The sequence below is a fragment of the Bos mutus genome, chromosome 4 (assembly GCF_027580195.1).
Source record: "Bos mutus isolate GX-2022 chromosome 4, NWIPB_WYAK_1.1, whole genome shotgun sequence".
Classification (NCBI taxonomy): Eukaryota; Metazoa; Chordata; class Mammalia; order Artiodactyla; family Bovidae; genus Bos; species Bos mutus.
Window position 1 is genome coordinate 59,424,891 of NC_091620.1, and position 23,662 is coordinate 59,448,552.

General features: G+C 38.2%; 1 protein-coding gene across 2 annotated transcripts in view; it reads left to right on the top strand.

The window, feature by feature from the left end:
- The window catches only part of GPR141 (G protein-coupled receptor 141), a 68,849-nt gene that overhangs the window by 38,744 nt on the left and 6,443 nt on the right, over window positions 1–23,662 (top strand). Inside the window, exons 1-2 of one of the 2 annotated variants that reach the window (XM_070368801.1) lie at window positions 15,205–15,364; window positions 21,762–21,906. The gene's annotated coding sequence lies outside the window, so the exon portion shown is untranslated. Of the gene's footprint in view, window positions 1–15,204; window positions 15,365–21,761; window positions 21,907–23,662 lie in introns of those variants that run through there. The other variant, XM_070368800.1, reaches the window with a different exon arrangement.

Sequence of the window (23,662 nt, forward strand, 5' to 3'; positions counted from 1 at the left end):
ACACACACTTATATTTTGGGTTACTACTATTGTATTTCTTACTGCGGTAACATCGATTTATGACATTATACAAGTGTTATGTGTACAACATTGTTTTTACTTTATTATATTTCTACCACCATGACCACCACCAAAAGTTTAACTTCCATGTGTTACCATACAGTTGATCCCCTTTATCCAATTTAACCTCTCCTTCACCCTTTCCCCACTGGTAACCACTATTCTGCTCTCTGTATCTACATGTTTATTTTGGTTTGTTTGGTTTGTTCGCTTGTTTTTTATATTCTACATATGAGGGAAATTATATATTTGTCTTTCTAGGTCTGACTTATTTCGTTAAGCATATTTTCAAGATCCATTCATGTTGTCCCAAATGGCAAAATTTCATCTTTTTTTTTATGGCTGTGTAGTATTCACACACACACACACACACACACACACATACACACACACACACACACATACACACACATCTTCATTCACTGATTTGTTAATGGGCTCTGAGGTTGTTTCCATATCTTGACTATTGCAACCAATGCTATGATGAACACATAGGTGCATATATTTTTTTCAAGTAAGTATTTTCATATTCTTTGGATAAATACCCAGAAGTGGGATAGGTAGATCATACGATAGTCCTATTCTTAAGTTTTTGAGGAATCTCCATACTATTTTCCATAGTAGCTGTACTAATTTATGTTCTCACCAATTATGTGACTGATGCTTTAGCTGAAGCTCCAATACTTTGGCCACCTGATGCAAAGAACGGACTTATTAGAAAAGACCCCGATCCTGGGAAAGAGTGAAGGCAGGAAAAGAAGGGGGTAAAAGAGGATGAGATGGTTGGATGGCATCAATGACTCAATGAACATGAGTTTGAGCAACCTCCGAGATATTGTGAAGGACAGGGAAGTCTGGTGTGCTGCAGTCCATGGAATCACAAAGAGTTGGGCACAGCTTAGTGACTGAACAACCAACAGTGTACAAGGGTTCCCTTTACCCACATCCTCTACAACATTGTTATTTCTTGATTTTTTGATAATAGCCATTGCAATAGCTGAGAGTGACTTTGATCTCCCTTCATTTTGAGCCTATGTTTGTTGTTAGAGCTGGGGGAAGCATATAATTCTGTCTTATTTTTAAATCCACCCATTCACTCTGTGTCTTGATTGCTGAATTCAATCCATTCATATTTAGTGTGATTATTGATAGATGAGGACTTAGTACTGCCATTTTATCTTTCGTTTTATGGTTGCTCGATATCTCCATTGTTTCTTTTTCCTTGTGTTTCTGTCTGTCACTTTGGTTTGATGGCTTTTTAATAATGTTTACCTCAGTTTCCTCTTTTTCTGTTTCATGTCTCTGCTCTAGACTTACGTTGTATGGTTGTCATGACGTTTGTATAAAATGTCTCATTGATAAAACAGTCCATTTCTGTTGATAGTATCTTATCTTCATTTATCTATGAGATCCATCCTTCTTTTTTCTTTTTGTTGTCTCAAATTATCACTTTTTATGCATTTTTTAATCCAAATTGAAGTAGCTATCATTATTCTTTCCTGCTTTTCTTCCCTTTAAACTTCATGCTTGAATAAAGTACTCAAAAACATATGCTGATATAGAGTTGCAATTTTCTAATTCTATTTACCACCTTACTCAAATGTCTATGTATTTTTGCCTTTTTGTTTGTGATAGAAAAGTTCCTATCAATATTTTTTTATAAAACTGGTCACTCAGTCGTGTTCAACTCTTGAAGAACACATGGACTATCACCCACCAGCCTTCTCTGTCCATGGAATTCTCCAGGCAAGAATACTGGAGTGGGTTGCCATTTCCTCCTCCAGGGGATTTTCCTGACTCAGGAATGGAATCTGGGTCTCCCACATCGCAAGCAGGTTCTTTACCGTCTGAGCCACCAGGGAAGCCCCATAAAGCAGGTCAGGTGTTGATGAGCTCCCTCAGCTTTTGTTCATCTGGGAAAGTCTTTATTTCTCCTTTGTATCTGAATGACAATTTTGCTGAGAGTATTCTTGGATGACAATTTTTATCTTTCAGCATTTTGAGAATGTCATCCCAGTCCCTCCTGGCCAGCAGAGTTTCTTCTGAGAAATTTGTTGATTGCCTAAAGGGAGTTTCTTTTTAGATTACAATCCTTTTTATTTTTTACTGGCTGTCTTTAAAATTCTTTTTTTGTTATTGACTTTTGATAGTTTTAATATATTATGTCTTGGAGAAGGTCTTTTCGTGTTAAACTAATTAGATATTCTTGCAATGGCAACCACTCCAGTACTCTTGCCTGGAAAATCCCACGGTGGAGGCTGCAGTCCATGGGGTCGCTAAGAGTCAGACACGGCTGAGCAACTTCACTTTTACTTTTCACTTTCATGCATTGGAGAAGGAAATGGCAACCCACTCCAGTGTTCTTGCCTGGAGAGTCCCAGGGACGGGGGAGCCTGGTGGGCAGCCATCTATGGGGTCGCACAGAATCGGACACAACTGAAGCGACTTAGCAGCAGCAGCAGCAATTAGATATTCTTTTAGCATCACGGTCTTGTATATCCAGTCCCTTCCCCAGGTTTGGGAAGTTCTCAGCTATTATTTCTTTAAATAATCACTCTCTTCTCCCTCTCTTCTCCTTCTAGGATGTATACCCATTACCCTACTGTTGCTCCTCCTAAAAGAGTTGGAATATTCTTGGAGAATTTCTTCATTTTGGGGGAATCTCAATTTTCTTTCCTCTTCTATCTGTATCATTTCTAGATTTCTATTTTTGAGCTCACTAGTTCCCTCTTCTGTATGGTCCACTCTATTTCTAATGCTTTCTAATGTATTCTTCATTCTATTTATTGAGGTCTTTAGCTCCAGAATTTCTGTTTGGTTACTTTTTAGAGTTTGAATCTCTTTGGGAAACTTTTCCCTCTGATTATTAGTTTTATTCCTAAGCTCATTGAACTGCCTTTCTGACTTCTCTTGTAGCTCACTGAGTTTCTTCATAATAGTTTTTTTGTTTGTTTGTTTTAATTCTCCTATCGGTTAGACCACAATCTTATGTGACTTAAAGTCTGGTTTCTGGAGAATTGCCATTTTCTTTTTCTAGTACCATATTACTTTGGTTCTTCATGCTGCTTGATGACTTGTTCCTTTGCTGGTGCATCTGAACTGTTCAAAAGCTTTCTTTAGGTAAAGTTCCTTTTGTCTTGTTTTTTTTTTTTTTTTTTTTACTTGTCTCTAAGAATTATCCAACCAGTCTATCCTAAAGGAGATCAGTCCTGGGTGTTCTTTGGAAGGACTGATGCTAAAGCTGAAACTCCAATACTTCGGCCACCTGATGCGAAGAGCTGATTCATTGGAAAAGACCCTGACGCTGGGAAAGATTGAGGGCAGGAGAAGAAGGGGACGACAGAGGATAAGATGGTTTGATGGCATCACCGACCAAATGGACATGGATTTGGGTGGACTCCGGGAGTTGGTGATGGACAGGGAGGCCTGGCGTGTTGCGGTTCATGGGGTTGCAAAGAGTGGGACACGACTGACGGAACTGAACTGAACTGAGGAATTCAGCTGGTGCATCTAGAAATTAGAGGCCTTTCTTTTGCGTTCCAGTAGGTGGCGCCATACCATGATTTTGGTTTCTTTTACCTGCGCTGCCTCCGGTTAAATTTGAGAATTGGCACTTTTCACCTTTCAGGGCCTCTGTCAAAAGAATGGCCCAAGACCCTCATTATCATGGCTGTGCCTCCCTCCAGGATGGATCAGTGGTGCCTTGCTGCTGCTGGTGTCACTGGCATCACTGGCTGGGGCTCCAGACAATGGGCTCTTCCACCAAGCTCAGGATCTTTTGAGTTGTGGGCTCCTGAACCACAGGGGACCGGGAAGGTGGCAGGGAGCTGGTGGTGCAGGTACCTCTGCCGTGTCTGATTTTGTCAGGTTCATAGGCTCTGCTGCTGCAGGCAGAGGGTGTCATGGGTGTCTCTGTGACAAGGGACAAAAATACGGGCCCTGCCACTCACTGCTGCCCATTTTCCTGTGGCTGTGGTCGCATGGTGGCTGGGAGGCTCTTGCTATCTGCACCTCCTCCTCTCCTGCTCCTGGGTTCTCTGGGCTCTGGGCTCAGCTGCTGTGGCTGGTGAGCGGGGATTGCAGGCGCCATCTCCACTGTGTTTCTGGTTCTCCCTCCTCTGTTTGTTCTCGTCCACCCATTTTTAGATGTACAGATAATGTGGAATGCCCCAGCACCCTGGTGCGTTCAGCAGAGACACCTTTGTTGAGTTGTGGACGTTTTACTGGTTGTTGCTTGAAGGGGAGAAACAAAGAGAGCATTTCACATCACTGTGATGCTGGTGTCACTCCCCCACTACTTTATTTTTGGTATCCCACATATCTTTTTCATTTTTAGAATATACATTACTCATTCAAGGAAAATCTGAGAGAGGTAAACTTTCTGAGTGTATATGTATTAGAATACCTGCTTCCTTTTCTCTCCATCTCAAATGGTAGTTTGGTTGAAAGCAGACTTCTAAATTCAAAATTGTCTTTCAAAGCCATTCGAATGTTTTCTCCAGCATTCAATATGTCAAAAGTCTGATGTTGATTTGTCTTAAAACCTTTTTTAATGCAGCTGGGTTTTTTTCCCCCTCTATGAGAATGTTTAGTATGTTTCATTTCATTCCTTCAACAATTATTGATATTTATTAAGAAGGTATTATATGCAAAGCACTATTTCCAGTGCTGGAGGTAAAAAAGTGAACAAAACAAAATTTCTTGTCCTTCAGGAGTCTGAATCATAGTGGAGGGAGCAAGAAGACAAAGAAACAAACAACAAAAACATATGGCATATCAGTGATAAAAGCTGTGGAGAATAAAAGAATAAAAAGAGGATGAGGTGTGCTGGGTAGAAGTGGTCAAGTGCTGACATTTTAAATAGAAAGGAAAGGAATCAGTGAAGCAGCTTTGGTCAGAGATGTGATGAGGGTGAAGGTACGAGTTGTGCAGATATCTGAGGAGAGAACGCTCCTCAAGAGGAAACTTCATGTGCAAAGACCCTGAGGTGGGAACATACCAGGGAAGCTTGAGGGTAAGCAAACAGCCCATTATGTTTACTTGGAATTCACCAACAGAAGGGAGAGTTACAGGAGATAACATCAAAGAAAGAGAGGATGGGGGGAGAGGGTTAATATGCCCCTGTAGAGCGTATTAGGCGTTTTCCAAATCTTGACTTGACTCTAAGAAAAATGAGAAGTCATCAGAGGGTTGTGATGAGAGGAACAACCCCTTCTGAATTATATTTTGAAAGATTACCTCAGTTGCTCAGCAGGAATAGACTATGTTGTTGTTTAGTTATTAAATAGTGTTCAACATTTTTGTGGCCCCATGGACTGTAGCCTGCTGGGTTCCTCTGTTCACGGGATTTTCCAGGCAAGAAAACTGGAGTGGGTTGTCACTGCCTTCTCCAGGGTATCTCCCCGACCCAGGGGCCAAACCCACATCTTCTGCATTGGCAGGCAGGTTCTTTATCACTGAGCCACCTTGGAAGCCTGGGGAACAGACTATAGGGGAGACAAAAGTAAAAGAAGGGAGAATTCATGAATTTGTTATAATATTCCTAGTGGAACATTATGTGGTTTGAATTACAGTTGTTTTAGCAATGTAAGTGGTGAAGAGAAGACACAACTTAGACTTATTTTTTTGTATTTTTCAACATAGAAAAATTTTGTATTTCTAAAAACCTTATACAGATGGTACAAAGGACTCCAATATATCCTTAACCCAATTTCCCAGTTGTAACATTTATCACATTTGCTTTTCACTTTTTATATATATATATATATATATATATATATATAATATTTTGACCCTTTTGGAAATAAGTTGAAGATGTGATGCTTTTATCTCTGTGACCTGCAGTATAGACTTCCTAAGAATAGTACATTCTCTTATATAACCACATACAGTGACCAAAGTCAGGAAAGCAACACTGATGCAATTCTGTTACTTAATCTATACATTCTGTTCAGATTTTGTCAATTGTCCCAGGAATGTCCTCTATATAAAAAAAATCTTTTTTTTGGTTTCATAGTGGACTTTATTGGGAAAAGTTAGTGTAAAAAACATTCAAATTCATAAAATTTAAATAAAGTAAAATTATACCTTGTAGTTATAGTAATCGCTATAGTAATCACAAATAAGGTAAGTCTAAATTATTGCCTAAGCGAACACTATTTTGTCAGGCTTCTCCTAAGCCCAAGGCAGGAAGCGCTGCAATTATTAGAAGTGAACCCAATGATGAATTTACATTTGGAAGCTGAAGGAAGTTACAAGAGCATGTTCTGATTATGGCATCACAACATTCTAGCCTGAAAAAAAGCAACTTTATTAATGTCCCACAGCAGAGTACATTAGTAATTGTAACCATGCATTAAAATCCTCCTTTCTTGTTATAAAGAGAGTAATCCATTTTCTTTGTGATACATTGTTTTAATTAGTTTTGTGTGGTCTGTCCCTCTAAAGACCTGTCTGGGAATGTTCCTTTCTCCAAGGCCTCCTAAGACGCCCGGGATGCTTCCTCCGGGTTGTCTTTGGTCATTTACTACCAGCCAAGTGGCCAGAACTGGGGGAAGCCCCTCCCTGAACCAAGATAAAAAAGATATCCAAACCAGATAAAAAAAATCTGATCCAGGGATCCTCTGTTAATTATTCTGAAGAAAAGACGATAGGACTGGAGACCAATTTGGGGAGAAAAAGAGGAGTCTAGTACGACTTTAAGGTTTTTCACTCAGGCAGTAGAGAGTGGAGTTCCTATCACCTAAGGCTGGAAGGACTTTGAAAGTCACAAGTTTATATGTATGTCTGGGAGGTGGGGAAGAAAGCTATAGGAGTTCAGCTTTGGATATACTAAATTTGAGATGTTTATTAGACATCCAAGTGGATACACAAGTGTGCTGTTCTTTGTGGTTTGAAATTCCATCTTGATGTCTCTAAACGTGAGTCTTTTTTATTAATTCAGCTCAGTACTGGATAAGAGCCTTTAACATAAAGAGGTCATCTTTTTTTGTAGGAGATGCTCTTCAATGATTTGAGCATCCCATTCCATTCTGCTCTCTCCAGATGATGCTGGAAGTTAGATTTATCCTAAGTGCTTTGTAGCATTCCCTTTCAGTGCTCTCTGTTGGCTACTTTTTGTTCCATCTGTGAGAATCTTTCTGAACATTTTTATAAGCTCACCAATTGTGTTTCTGCTACATCTTTTATTCAATAACTGTAATAGAATTTCTTTCACATCATTTTCTTCTTCTGAGGGTATTGATTACATTTAAAGTTACTTTTCATCCTTTGTCCTTTTAGCCAACTAGCTAGTCTGTTAGTTCATTTGCCTGAGGAGTTTGATTTTTTTTTTTAAAGTGGCATTTGTTTTCTTTAAACGTTAGTGATTATTCCTGTCTTTTTATTGTTGATTTGACATATAGATGTCATTACTTGCTAACTGATGCACCTGAAGTATACAATGTCTTCTCCACCCCTAGTGTCTTCAATTTTCATTTAGTTTGGGGGTTAATCTTCCTGGGTGGTATCAACTTGTACCAGTCCATGTAGCATTTAAACTTAATCAGCATAATAGCCTACTATAGTATCAATTTTTTGTCCTGCCTTCCTCCAATCCTTCCTTCATTCTGTTGCCAGAAGTAAGCTTTTGCAATTGAAATATTAAAATGTTGATATTTTAAGTTTTGAATCTCTTATAAGTTTCAGGATACAATAGGAAATCCTCAGAGTGGGAACATGTTTATTTGGTAGGCCTCATCTATAGATATTCACTTATTTTTCTACTCATTTACTAATGTTCCTAGCATATCAGATTATTGGTATTTTCCGGAACATGCATCCATGCCTTCTCTAAGACTCTTGTCTTCACCCAGAGTGCCCTACTTCTTCCTCTCCGCATCTAGAACTTCAGTGCCTCCTTCAGGATCCAGTGCCTGGTACATATCTGGGCCCCAGCACTATCCACTGCTATGACATTTTGATGCCTCCACTTTCCACTATTGGTTAAATACATTACTCCCCTTTCTGGATTCTTGGGGCATTATCAATGTACCTGTAGGTGTTGTTGTATTGACAAATAATTTATGTACCACTTTCTCCCCTCCCAGACAAAAGGAGATTTAAATGCAGTGAGGGATGGGATATGTTTTATTAATCTCAGAATATTAACTACCTACTATATGAAAGATACTTTAAGTGATGTGATTTGTTTATTAAATGAAGTGAGAAATCCCAAAGTAGATTTTATATGCTCTTCTTGAAAGGAGGGGTGGTCCCGAGACCTGTAAGCTATGCACTCATGAGGATGTAGATTGCCTAATGCCATTTTGTAGGACTCTACATTTTTTTTTAGGATTCTTACTTCATAGACTGGCCTCTGATGTTAGTTCTATAATGGATTCCTTATCAAACAGCCACAGAAGCCACTTCTTGTCTTGCTGCTGATATTGAGGTAGTCATCCATCCAAGGGTATTGACCACTTGGACACCAGGGAATTCCCCCAAATTAGGAGAATTAGAGAAGGCAGAGATTGGAGTTTGAGGTCCAGCTGTACTTCAGGGGTCAATCACAGAGATAAAGAAGAGCTCACTGTCCAAGGTAAGGAGGTTCCCGGAGGGCCAGGGAGGCAGTCCTGCTCTTAGGAGACTGTGCTCTGGGCCATATTTATTCTAAGATCCTGACATCAGCTACAGAATTAGATCCAAATTTGGTCCTTCCAAAGGTATGCTTAATAAGGTCAAGGTGGTTTTTCCACCCTTATCTCCCCATTCAGTTAAAAACTCATGCCTACTATAAAAAATATCTTATTAGTTCTGAAAGAAATTCAACATTAAAAACAGATACACAAATACCTAAAATAAATAATTAAAATGGGAATTAAAGAAGAAACAAACAAACAAAAAAGGAATGAGATGCTTAGGTGAAGCAAGAAAGCAGCTGAGAATCTATAAGGGGGTGGAGGGTGGTGGGGCCTGAAGGAAAAAGAATTTGGAGTTTGGACCTCAGGAATGTTCAGGAAAGAATGAACAGGTTAGACTATTTGGGCAAGGGGAAGCACAGTGAAGACATATGGGTGACATATCTGAATAACAGCAGCAAAAAAGTGCTATGGATAGTGCTCTAAAAAATTCCCTGGCTCCTTGGATTTACAAATGGATCATCTCCATGGAAGCATAAACTATATCCCTTACTTTCTTTCAGATATTACAAAGGTCAACCACTCTTTTGTAACCAGTTCATATATTAGACAATCAACTGGGTAAATCATTATATTTGTATTATTTCCAGGTATAAAGACTCTGATGCCAGGAAAATACTAGTCAGCTCAAGGCCTGTAAGTGATGATGGCATGGTTGGCCGGGATTCGTAGAGCCTGCTGCCTTCTTCCTCTTCTTCTCTCCCTCTGCCTTATTCCCCTTATTCTTTTCATTGTTCCTGTTGCTTCTCTGTCCTTCTGTCCCCCATTTTCTCGATTTCTCCCTTTATCTTTCACAACCTCATTCAATCATTGCAGATATACTTGCCACTTGTGCGTGTGTGTGTGCCTAAGAAGTTGCTTCAGTTGTGTCCGATTCTGCAACCCCATAGGCTGTAGCCCACCAGGCTCCTCTGTCCATGGGGGTTCTCCACACAAGAATACTGGAGTGGGTTGCCATGCCCTCCTCCAGGGAACCTTCCTAACCCGGGATTGAACCCATGTCTCCTGTAGTTCCTGCACTGCAGGGAGATTCTTTACCACTTAGCCACTGGTTACCATGCAGTAAGTTATTGGGCTGGGGCTCACATTATTTTTTCCTGCAAAAATTGGGGGGAGTCTTTTTTAAACTTAATTAATTTGAGCTAGAGCTCTTAAATATTAATAACTAGTGTGGCTCAAACATTTGACCTGGCTCTCTTCTGTGTTTCGGGTGCATCCTCTTCAAAATGTCTTTGTCCCAAAGCACAGCGCAAATTTCCAAACCTGAGCCTGAATACTTAAAAATCCAAACACACAGCATCTAAACTTGATATTCAGGGAAAGAAACAGCTTCTCCGTTAATAAGAGACTATGCACTATCTGTAGGGATTTATCAAACCTTGCTTGGCGAGTTCTGTATATAACACACATCGATACCCTTGGCTGAGCTTGCTCTTGAGTGAGCATTGTGACTGTGGGTGCTGGTTCTGTTGTTCCAGGTCCCAGGTACTGTCTTCCAGGCTCATCTGTCACAGATTTCACTGCTTCTCTCAGACATTTTCCCCATCTAGGGACTGTTCTTACTAGCAAGCAATTGTTCTGCAGTGAGGCACTGGAAACATTTCTGAATGGAATTTACTATTTTTGTGTGTGCTCAAAGTTTTTGAAATAAAGGCATTTCTTTCCAAGACTTTTAAGCTTTGAAATTCCAATTTTGCGCAAAAACTTGAGATACCCCCATTCTTTTTGGGTATCCAACTTCAACACATAAAGTAATAGATCAGGAAAGATTTAATTGTCCAGGTTCAAACAAATCTGTTTACTTTGTTTAAATTGATGTTGTTATTGAAATAAACTGTAGAAAGAAATTTGACATAAAAAAAATATGACATTGCTCATAATGCAAGTGAGAACTTGTCTGCAGGCTTCAATATTTCAACTTGCATTCGCAGAATGTAATTCCCTAATGTAATATTCATAAAATAGTGCTATTCGTCCATGTGCCCATCTCTTCTCAAGCATCCAATACTGTGAACATGTGGCATGAGCCTGTCCCTACACCGGTGTGGAAGTGACTGACAGGGTGGTATTGGACATACACAGTCATGGCTACAAACAAGTCATGTCTGTGGGAAACTTAAGTGTTTCTCTTAATTCTTAGAAAGGAAGAAGGAGAGGAGAAAGAAATTTTTTATGCTAACTAATTTAAAATGTCTATTAATCACTGGAGTCATATCCCACATGCACAGGAATATTTCTTGGACACATTTTTTTTTTTTTTTTTCCCGGAAGAAACTGGGCCCAAATCCATATCTGATCTCCCTTACTACCTGTGACTCTCAAAAGCCTTTACTGCTTCATTGTCATCTTTCTCTAGGCTCCATTCTAGTTCTGTTTTGCTTTCAAAAGCCAATGAGTCATCTTGGTGGTGGAGGACAATCCCGTGGAATGGAGCAGTCTTCAGGAGAACAAAAAAGAGAAAGTTCCATGGACAGAGGGGCAAAGAGGAAGAGAGTCTTTAAAAAGAAGAACATGCTCTAGGAAGAAAGAGTCTTTAAACCTCTTTTCTCATTCTGTTACCATAGTGGAGCTGGTTCCTTGGCAGCGATGTGAGTGAAAGAGTGTCCCCTGCAGGCAGACTGAGAGAGTGCATGGCACAGCTTAGCTGAAAGGGCACAGTGCAGCAGCTGCCATCTAAGGCAGACCATCTGGGAGTCTTGCATAATACCTGATGAGCGCAAATGCAAAAATGCTTAACAAAATATTAACAAACTAAATTCAACAGTACATTGAATCATACATCATGGCCAAGTGAAACTTATCCCTCTATGCAAGAATGGTTCAATATACAAAAAACCAATCTATGTGATACACCTCATGAGGGATAGAAATCACACAATCATCTCAAGAGATGCAGAAAAAGCATTCAATAAAATTCAACACACTTTCATGATAAAAACTATCAAAAAATTATGTGTAGAGGGAACTTATCTCAACACAATAAACACCACATATGAAAAATACAGAGCTAAAATCAGACTCAATGGTGAAAAGCTGAAATCTTTTCCTCTAAGATCTAGAACAAGGCAAGGATGCCCATTTTTGCTGTTTCTATTCAGCATAGTACTGACATTAAAGAGAAATTTAAAAAGCAAGTAAAAGAAATAAAAAGATCAAGGAAAAGAAACAAAAAAGCATGTAAATTGGAAAGCAGTAAAATTGTCTGTTTGCAGATAATGTTACCTCATATGTAAAAAACTGTAAAGATTCTACAGAAAACCCTGCTAGAACTAATCAATAAATTCATTAATGTTACACTATACAAAATCAACATACAAAAAGTCAGTTGAATTTCAATAAGGTAATAATAAAATATCTGAAACAGAAATTAAGGAAACAATCCCATTAACAATAGCAGGAAAAAATGAAATAAAATAGGAATAAACTTAACCAAGGGGGTAAAAAACTTGTACACTGAAAATTATACAACACCGATGAAAGACATTAAAGCAGAGAGAAATAAGTTGAAATATTCTACATTCATGGATTAAAAGACTTAATATTATTAAAATTACTACTTATAGTAATCCATACTAGTATAAGTGATCTGCAGACTTAATACAATCTCTATGAAAATCTCAGTGGCATTTTTTTACAGAAAAAGAAAAAAGTCTTAAAACCCATATGAAACAACAAAAGACTCTGAGTAGCCAAAGTCATTTTGAGCAAGAAGAACAAAGCTGGAGGCAACACATTTTCTGATTTCAAAACGTATGACAAAGCTACCATACAAAGCTGTAATACAAAACATATTACAGTGTAATGCAAATAGTATACTACTGGCAAATAAGCAGACACAGACAGAACAGAATAGAGAGCCTAGAAATAAACCCATGCATGTATATCAAGTGATCTTTGACAACAATACATGATGAGGAAAGGGTAGCTCTCTTTAATAAATGGTCTTGGAAAACCAAATTCAAAAGAATGAAATTGAAGCCTCATCTTATACTACATACCAAAGTTAACTCAAAATGGATTAAAGACTGAATTGTAAGACCTGAAACCACAAAACTCTTAGAAGAAAACATATGGTAAAAGCCTCTTGACATTGACCTTGGAAAAGAATTCTTGGATGTGACATCAAAAGCACAGACAACAAAAGCAAAAATAAACAAGCAGGATTATGTTACACTAAAAAGTATCTGCACAGCAAGGGAAGCCATCAACAAAATGACAAGGCAGGGATTGTGCGGAAGGGAAAACAGGGAAGTGTTAGTCAAAGGGTACAACATTTTAGTTATACAGCAACTGACAAGTAACTAATCTCAAAAATATACAAGCAACTCCTACAGCTCAATTCCAGAAAAATAAATGACCCAATCAAAAAATGGGCCAAAGAACTAAATAGACATTTCTCCAAAGAAGACATACAGATGGCTAACAAACACATGAAAAGATGCTCAACATCACTCATTATCAGAGAAATGCAAATCAAAACCACTATGAGGTACCATTTCACACCAGTCAGAATGGCTGCAATCCAAAAGTCTACAAGCAATAAATGCTGGAGAGGGTGTGGAGAAAAGGGAACCCTCTTACACTGTTGGTGGGAATGCAAACTAGTACAGCCACTATGGAGAACAGTGTGGAGATTCCTTAAAAAACTGGAAATAGAACTGCCTTATGATCCAGCAATCCCACTGCTGGGCATACACACTGAGGAAACCAGAATTGAAAGAGACACGTGTACCCCAATGTTCATCGCAGCACTGTTTATAATAGCCAGGACATGGAAGCAACCTAGATGTCCATCAGCAGATGAATGGATAAGAAAGCTGTGGTACATATACACACTGGAGTATTACTCAGCCATTAAAAAGAATACCTTTGAGTCAGTTCTAATGAGGTGGATGAAACTGGAGCCTATTATACAGAGTGAAGTAAGCCAGAAAGAAAAACACCAATACAGTATACTAATGCATATATATGGAATTTAGAAAGATGGCAACAATAACCCTGTATACGAGACAGCAAAAGAGACACTGATGTATAGAACAGTCTTTTGGACTCTGTGAGAGAGGGAGAGGGTGGGATGGTTTGGGAGAATGGCATTGAAACATGTATAATATCATATATGAAATGAGTCGCCAGTCCAGGTTCGATGCACGATACTGGATGCTTGGGGCTGGTGCACTGGGACGACCCAGAGGGATGGTACTGGGAGGGAGGAGGGAGGAGGGAGGAGGGTTCAGGATGGGTAACACATGTATACCTGTGGTGGATTCATGTTGATATATGGCAAAACCAATACAATATTATAAAGTTAAAAAAAAAAAGCATAGTGGCTATAGCTAGCAATACTGTATTGTAGTCTTAAAAATTTGCTAAGGGGATAGATCTTATGTTAAGTTTTCATACATAATAATAAGTAAAGGAGGCAGGATGATTTTTTTAATTGGAGGCTAATTAGGTTACAATATTGTGGTGGTTTTTGCCATACATCAACACGAATCGGCATTAGGTATACATATGTCCCCTCCCTCTGGAACCCTACTCCCACTCCCCGCCTTATCCAACCCCTCTGGGTTGTCACAGAGCACTGGCTTTGGGCTCCCTGGGTCATACGTGGAATCCACACTGGCTACCAATTTTACATATGGTAATGTTATGTTTCAATGCTATTCTCCCAAATCATCCCACCGCCTAATACCCTCACTGTGTCCAAAATGTCTTTGTCCTCTTTGCTGCCCTGCAAGTAGGATCATCAATACTATCTTTCTAGATTCCATATATATGTGTTAATGTATGATATTTGTCTTTCTATTTCTGACTTACTTCACTCTGTATAATAGGCTCTAAGTTCATCCACCTCATCCACCTTGACTCAAATGTGTTCCTTTTTATAGCTGAGTAATATGCAGCACAACTTCGTTATCCATTCATCTGCCAACTGACATCTAGGTTTCTTCCATTGCTTAGCTGTTGTAAACAGTGCTTCAATGAACACTGGGGTGCATGAATATTTTTCAGTCCTGGTTTTCTCAGGATATATGCCCAGTAGTGGAATTGCTCAGTCATATGGAAATTTTTGAAGGCGAAGGACCAGCTTATGGCATGGATGATTGTGGTGTATACTTATCTTTAAAGTCATTGAATTGTATACATGAATGTATATAGCTTTTTGTATGTCAATCATACTTTAATAAAATCTTTTTTTAAAAAAAAGAGCAATGGAAAGAAAACTAAGTGAGTAAATATAAATGTCTATCGATTATTAACCATACAATACAATGATAATATATTGCGGAGTTTAAAATGTACGCAGAATTAAAATATATAACAATAAAATGGAAGTAGAGAGTAAATGGAATTTAAATGTTCTGAATTTGTATCAATAGGAGGGAAGTGGCTAGAGTAATAATTTATATTAGGCTTGTTGTTTGGTTGCTAAGTTGTGTTCAACTTTTTTGCAACCCCATGTACTCACCAGGTTCCTCTGTCCATGGAATTTTCCAGGCAAGAATACTGGAGTGGCTTGCCATTTCCTTCTCCAGGGGATCTTCCTGACCTGGGGATGAAACCTGTTTCTCCTGAATTGGCAGGCAGATTCTTTACTGCTGAACCACCAGAGAAGCCCATAATAGGTAAAAGGATGCATGTTATATCTTTAGGGTTATCACTACAAAAAAAGTAGAAAAATATATAACTAAGAAGTTAATAGAGGAGGAAGGGATGAAATAAAACATACTTGAATAATCCAAAGGAAGGCAGAGAAAGAGGGAAAGAGACTACATGAATGGTTGACTCAAACAGAAAATAAAATTAAGATGATACATTAGACACAACTTCAATCAGAAGTTCCGTCACATGTAAAGAAACAGTTGAAATAAGAAGAGCTGTTAGACTGAGTTTAAGAAACAAGATCTAACTATATGATATTTACAAAGACACATTTTAAATGTTAGAACCATAAAGGTCTACAAATAAAAGGATAGAAAAAAGATATAAAACAAATAAATATTTAACAAAAAAAGGCTTTGCATATTATAAAAAGTAGATATTAAGGAAGAATAATTTTGGAAATAAAGGGGACATTTTATGATTAATATATACAATCACTATTTTAAACTTTTATGGTCTAATAACATAGTGTAGAAACATGAAATAACAGTTGACAGAATGAAAAGAATACTGCACCATCTATAATAAGAATATAAAATCTTAACAAACCACTCTCAATTGCTGCTAGAATCGGGAGACAGAAACCCCCCACAAAACAGTGTATATGTGAAAGATTTAGATAATAAAAATAAATTTAATCTCAGTTGAATGCATAGAATACTGAAAGAAATAACCTCAATTGTACACAAAGTCTTTTAGAAAATGGTAAATGAGAGAACATTTCTAAGCCCATTTAATGAAACCAGCAAAACCTTTTTATACCTGATAAGGGCATTGAAGAGAGAATTATAGATCAGTCTTTCTCGTAAGAGAAGCAAAATTCTATACAAAATACTAACACTTCAAATAAGCTGATATATTAATGAAGTTTATATGTAACATCGAAGCATGTCAGTTGCCCAGTTGTATCTGACTCTGTGACCCTATGCTCTGTAGGTCACCAGGTTCCTCTGTCTATGGGATTCCCTGGACAAGAATACTGGAGTGGGTCGCCATACCCTTCTCCAGGGGATCTTCCCAACCCAGGAATTGAACCCTGCTTCAAAATGGGTTTTATTCCAGGTTCACAAGTATGGAACATGTACAAATCAATCACTAATCCACCACATTAAACAAAAAAGGGAGAAATATCATATGATTATCTCGATAAATATTTTAAAAAAACATATAAAATACTTCTATATAGAAAATCATAAGACATCATTGAGACAAATTAAAGAAGATATAAAAACATGGAAGGATATATTATGTTTAGTTATTAGAAGACTCAGTGTTGAAAAGCGATTGCTATCTGTTTAAAGCTATCAGTATGTATAATTTTAATGTAAATTCATTAAAAACACCAGAAGCTTTATTAATCAGATTTTAGAACTTGTATGGAAATGCAGAATATCAAGTATAGCTCAGGGGATCTTAAGGAAAAGAAAGTTAAAAAAATTAGACTACCTGATATGAAAATTTACTATACCACAATAGTAATTTAAAGAGTGGTTCTGGCACATGTGTAGATCAACAAACCAGCAGAACATATCAGAGACTTAAAAAAGGGCTAACTTGACTCATATGTGGTCACCTGATTTATGACACAGTTTAGTGAATGTGGGAATGATATTTCCAATTAATGATTCTGAGTCAATTGCTTATCCATATGGGAAAAAATAATCATGGCTCCTACCTTACATTATATTAAAAAATCACTTCTAGATAAACTGTATATGTTAAAAAAAGAAGAAGATGAAAATACTAGTATACTAGGTTAAGATAGTATACTATCCTTATTACTTTTGTGTAGCCAACTCCTTACCAGGACATGAAGGTGCTGACTCTGTTAAATTACCAATTTAACAAACTGGTAATACCAAAAAGTAAATATTCTGTTCATCGCAAAATACCTATTAAGAAGTATAGGAAGTATAGGAAGAAGAACATATCTCTAATAAAGGAGTGGTATCTAGGCTACATAAAGACTACTGCCAATCAATAAGAAAAAGGCAGACTACCAAATAGAAATATGGTGAAAGACTGCAACAGGCACTTCACAAAACAGAATATCTAAGTGTCCAACAGATACATATGAATGTGGTCATCTTTATTATTCAGTAAGCTAAATGCAGATCAAAACCACAATGAAATACAACAACATCTACTACAATGGCAAAAATTAAAAGGACAGAAAATTCTGAATATTCTGGAGACTGTGGAGCACTGAAACTCTCCTGTACTGTTAGTGAGAATTTATATCAGAAACTGTTTCTGGGTTTCACTGAAACAGAACAAATACACATCCTACAATCCATCATTTACACACTTACGTAAATTCCCAACAGAATTTGGGAATTTATTTATTTTCACAAAAGATGAAATGCATACTTATTTTCACAAAAGAAATGTATAAGAATGTTCAAAGTAGTATTATTTATTTATTTATTTTTATTTTATATTGGAGTACAGTTGATTTACAATGTTGTGGTAGTCTCAGGGGTACAGGAAAGTGATTTAGTTACACATATACTTACATCTGGCTTCCCAGGTGGCACTAGTGGTAAAGAACCCGCCTGCCAATGCAGGATACTTAAGAGGTGCTGGTTTGATCCTTGGGTCATGGGAGATACCCTGGAGGAGGAAATTGCAACCCACTCCAGTATTCTTTCCTGGAAATTCCATGGACAGAGAAGTCTGGCGGGCTACACACAGTCCATGGGGTTGCAAAGAGTCGGACACAACTAAAGCGACTTAGCACATACATATGTATCTATTCTTTTTCAGATTCTTTTCTATATAGGTTATTACAGAGTATTAAGTAGAGTTCCCTGTGCTATATAGTAGATCCTTGTTGATAATCTATTTTATATATAATACAGTGTATATGTTAATCACAAACTCCTAATTTATCCCCCACACTCACCTTTCCTCTTTGGTAACCATAAGTTTCTTTTCTAAGTCTGTGAGTTTATTTCTGTTCTGTAAATAAGTTCATTTGTATCATTTTTTAGATTCCACATATAAGTGAGCTCATAGGATATTTGTCTTTGTCTGAACTACCTCATTTGATATGATAATGTCTAGGTGCATCCATGTTGCTGCAAATGGCATTAATTCATTCCTTTTACGGCTGATATATTCCATTGTATATATATGTATCACATCTTTTGTATCCATTCATTTGTTGATGGACATTTAGGTTACTTCCATATCTTGGCTATTGTAAATAGTGCTGCAATGAACATTGAGGTGCATGTATCTTTTAGAAGTATGGTTTTCTCCAGATGCGTGCCTAGGAGTGGGATTTCTGGATCATATGGTAGCTTTATTTTTATTTTTTTAAGAACCCCCTATAGAATTCTCTCTAGTGGCTGTACCAATTTACATCTCACTAAGAGTGTAGGATGGTTCCCTTTTCTCCACACCCTCATGTGCTTTTTGGCCATCTATATACTTCCTTTGGAGAAATGTCTGTTTAGATCTCCTGTGTATTTTTTGTTTGGGGTTTTTTTTTTTTTTTAATATTGAGCTGCATGAGCTATTTGTATATTTTGGAGATTAATCCCTTGTTGGTTGCATTTTTTGCAAATATTTTCTGCCATTCTCTGGGCTGTCTTTTCATTGCTTGTGGTTTATAGTGTTATTTATAATAGCTCTATAAGTGGAAATAATGCTATTGTCCATCAACAATAGAATGGGTAAATTGTGAAATATTCATGCAATGATACAATATACTAAATAAAATTATACACATGAATGAATCTTAAAGCATAATACTGAGTGCACTAAACTAGATACACACAAAAAAGGACACTGAATTTATATAAAATTCAAAGTAGACAAACATATTATATGGTTTTAGCTGTCAGGATAGTGATTGTCTTTGGTGAGGGTATGGTTAAAATTCATTGAACTGTATACCTATATCTGAGCACTGTACTATAAGTATGTTAGTTTTCAATAGTAATGTTTACATTCATTTAAATAACTTCATTAGATTATATGAATACAAAGGAAAACTCAGTTCTTCCCTCCTCAATCTTGTTCGGAAGGCAGAAATGTAACTGAGTGACATAGTAGAGGTAAGCATGATTGGTATGTTCCATGGACAAACGGGGATTACATACAACCTGAATTGAGAATGGAGATTAGTAAGGCTTCCCAGGGGAAATGATGACTCAATTGATCCTTAGAATAGGAATTAACAAGGTATATCATGGTTGTTCGGAGAAGGCAATGGCACCCCACTCCAGTACTCTTGCCTGGAAAATCCCATGGGTGGAGGATTCTGGCAGGCTGCAGTCCAGGGGGTCGCTAAGAGTCGGACACAACTGAGCGACTTCACTTTCACTTTTCACTTTCCTGCATTGGAGAAGGAAATGGCAACCACTCCGGTGTTCTTGCCTGGAGAATCCCAGGGACGGGGGAGCCTGGTGGGCTGCCGTCTATGGGGTCACACAGAGTCGGACACGACTGAAGTGACTTAGCAGTAGCAGTAGCATCATGGTTGTTACTTGCAGACAAAACAACCCACTTAGGCTGGTCTATTATCACCCTGCTTATTTAACTTATATGCAGAGTACATCATGAGAAACGCTGGACTGGAAGAAACGCAAGCTGGAATCAAGATTGCCGGGAGAAATATCAATAACGTTAGATATGCAGATGATACCATCCTTATGGCAGAAAGGGAAGAGGAACTAAAAAGCCTCTTGATGAAAGTGAAAGTGGAGAGTGATACAGTTGGCTTAAAGCTCAATATTCAGAAAACGAAGATCATGGCATCCGGTCCCATCACTTCATGGGAAATAGATAGGGAAACAGTGGAAACAGTGTCAGACTTTATTTTTTGGGGGCTCCAAAATTACTGCAGATGGTGACTGCGGCCATGAAATTAAAAGACTCTTACTCCTTGGAAGGAAAGTTATGACCAACCTAGATAGCATACTCAAAAGCAGAGACATTACTTTGCCAACAAAGGTCCGTCTAGTCAAGGCTATGGTTTTTCCTGTGGTCATGTATGGATGTGAGAGTTGGACTGTGAAGAAAGCTGAGCGCCAAAGAATTGATGCTTTTGAACTGCGGTGTTGGAGAAGACTCTTGAGGGTCCCTTGGACTGCAAGGAGATCCAACCAGTCCGTTCTGAAGGAGATCAGCCCTGGGATTTCTTTGGAGGGAATGATGCTGAAGCTGAAACTCCAGTACTTTGGCCACCTCATGCGGAGAGTTGACTCATTGGAAAAGACTCTGATGCTGGGAGGGATTGGGGGCAGGAGGAGAAGGGGACGACAGAGGATGAGATGGCTGGATGGCATCACTGACTTGATGGATGTGAGTCTGAGTGAACTCTGGGAGTTGGTGATGGACAGGGAGGCCTGGCGTGCTGCGATTCATGGGGTCGCAAAGAGTCGGACACGACTGAGCGACTGAACTGAACTGAGGTTGGTCTAAGCAGAAGGTGTTTATTAGAAGGTAACAAGTTACAAAATATCATAGAATATCTGGGAAGCAGACTTGGCTGCTACAAAGACATGATCCATATAGACAGAGAAAAATATCCAATACCACTATGAAATTAATAGCAGAAACATCACTGACTCTCTTGCTTTCTGAAGTCCATGATACATAGTACTGGATTCCTGTGCCACTACTGTCCCTGAGAAACCAGACATTTCTACTACTGTCTTGCCAAATAACCTAATCTCTCTATACACTGACATCCTTCACTTTTGCCTCCAAGTTTTGCAGTAGTGCAACAAACTAGTAGAGACTAGCTCACTTACAAGCACTATAACTGCAGAAAACTGTACAGAAAATTTCTGACAGACCAGAAAGGGTTGGAATAGGCTATTCCAATGGGCTATTCCAATGTTGAATGAGCTAACATATGGGATCCGCAGTAAATCAAGTAAAAGGAATAGGAAAGTAAGAAATCCAAAAAGAAGGAAGAGCAGCTTTTAAGATATATTGGCATATAGCTATGTGAGTAGAACCAAATATCTTCATGGCTTCCCCTCCTTCTTACGTTAGAAGCTGCACAACTTGCTTCTCTATGATGCAGGAGTTTGTATATTTCTGAGTGTGTGTGTGTGTGTGTGTGTGTGTAAAACTCTGGAGAACTTGGCAAATGATATCTGGACTAAAGCTTAGTTTCTTCATTTGAAAATCAGTATAGTGATACATATTAACACACAAAGCCCAGGACTGCTTTGAGGGTTAAATGAGTCCACGTTCAGGTAAGCATCTCATGTAGTACCTGATATATACAAGAGATGTGACATAAACTTCCTTTATCTGAAAGAGAGAGATTATGGCAGTTGGTGAGAAAGGAGGACTTGAGACGGATGTTGTGCAACTAATCATATTTTCTTCTTTTAGAAGCTGAAACTTCTAGGTAAATAACTGAAAAAAAAAAATGACAAGCAGAACTTACGATGGCACATTCCTCCTTGATTCAGATACGAACAAAATATAATTTCACATTTACCTGATGGAACTACTTTTCTACAGAGAAAAATAAAAGGTGAGTGCAGAGATTACATATCACAGAGAGCCAGTATAACAGGAGGCAAGCTTTAATGTCTGTTACATGGAAATCCTATTCCAAACCCAGGAAAGCAGAGACTCTCTGGGGCCAGGTTATTATGATTTTTTAATTAGTCCTATTGACCTATAAGTTATATGCAAGAAAAGTCACCAATTTTAAGTGTACAGATCATTGAGCTTTGACAAATAACTACAGCACAATATAAAACATCCCATCATCCCATAATTTCCCCCAGGCTCCTCTGAAGTCAGTCCCTTCACCTTCAAACTAGGCCCTGAGCTACACTGATCCTTCTATCATATCGGTTTTGATTTTCTAGAAAAAAAAATCATTCAGCATGTAGTCTTTTGTGGCTGGCATCTTTTATTTAGTGTGGCGTTCTCCACTTTTTCACTGCCCCTCTAAAGAGCCTTTCTATACCTATTTCCCTAATTATCTCTCCCCCTTTTATGAAATTTTAATGCCACAGATATACTGTTTGTGTGATTATATACTACATGTATACCTGCATTTTATACACTAAAAATTAGATTTTTCACACCCCCAGAACAAACATTTTCCCCCTTGGAGACAATATTGCCCAACTGAGAATACATGATTTAGTATGATGCTTTTTTGATTCATCAGTATTATATCATCAGTTGGTTCATTTTTATTGTTTTGTAAGTTTGATTGTATGAAGAGACATTCAAGAATGAATAGAATAATTGTGAATGTGTTACAAAGGTCAGGTATTAACCACATGATTCAACTACTGTTCTTCCTTAACTTTGATCCTTGTTGTCCCTGGTATTAGTAAACAGACCTCCTATCACACAGTTGTTCAAGCAAGAAATCTAGGAGGGATTGAGATACTGCCTTTCCCTTAATTTCTCCTTATAAAATTAAAGTCAAATCCTGTTAATTTAATCTCTAGATTATTTCTTGAATCTGGTCTCAAGGGATTGGATTTTGCTATAACCCAGAACATTCTAGACATGTTAAGACTTTTGATTTTTACCTTCAAAGAAATGGGAGGCCACTGAAGGAATTTAAACAAGAAAGTGAAGTGACTTGATTAGTGTAATTAAAATTAATATGTCTTTTATTTAGTAAGTAGCAACTTAGAATGTAGATAATAATTAAATCACTTCCCAGGTGGAACAGTGATTAAGAATCAGCCTCCCAAAGCAAGAGACGTGAGAAACGGGGGTTTAGTCCCTGGGTTGGGAAGATCCCCTGGAGGAGGAAATGGCAACCAGTATTCTTGATCACACGGACCACAGCCTTATCTAACTCAATGAAACTAAGCCATGCCGTGTTGGGTCACCCAAGATGGACGGGTCATGGTGGAGAGGTCTGACAGAATGTGGTCCATTGGAGAAAGGAACGGCAAACCACTTCAGTATTCTTGCCTTGAGAACCCCATGAACAGTATGAAAAGGCAAAATGATAGGATACTGAAAGAGAAACTCCCATACTGAAAGAGAAACTCCCCAGGTCAGTAGGTGCCCAATATGCTACTGGAGATTAGTGGAGAAATAACACCAGAAAGAATGAAGGGGTGGAGCCAAAGCAAAAACAACACCCAGTTGTGGATGGAACTGGTGATAGAAGCAAGGTCCGATGCTGTAAAGAGCAATATTGCATAGGAACCTGGAATGTTAGGTCCATGAATCGGGGCAAATTGGAAGTGGTCAAACAGGAGATGGCAAGAGTGACCATTGACATTCTAGGAATCAGAGAACTAAAA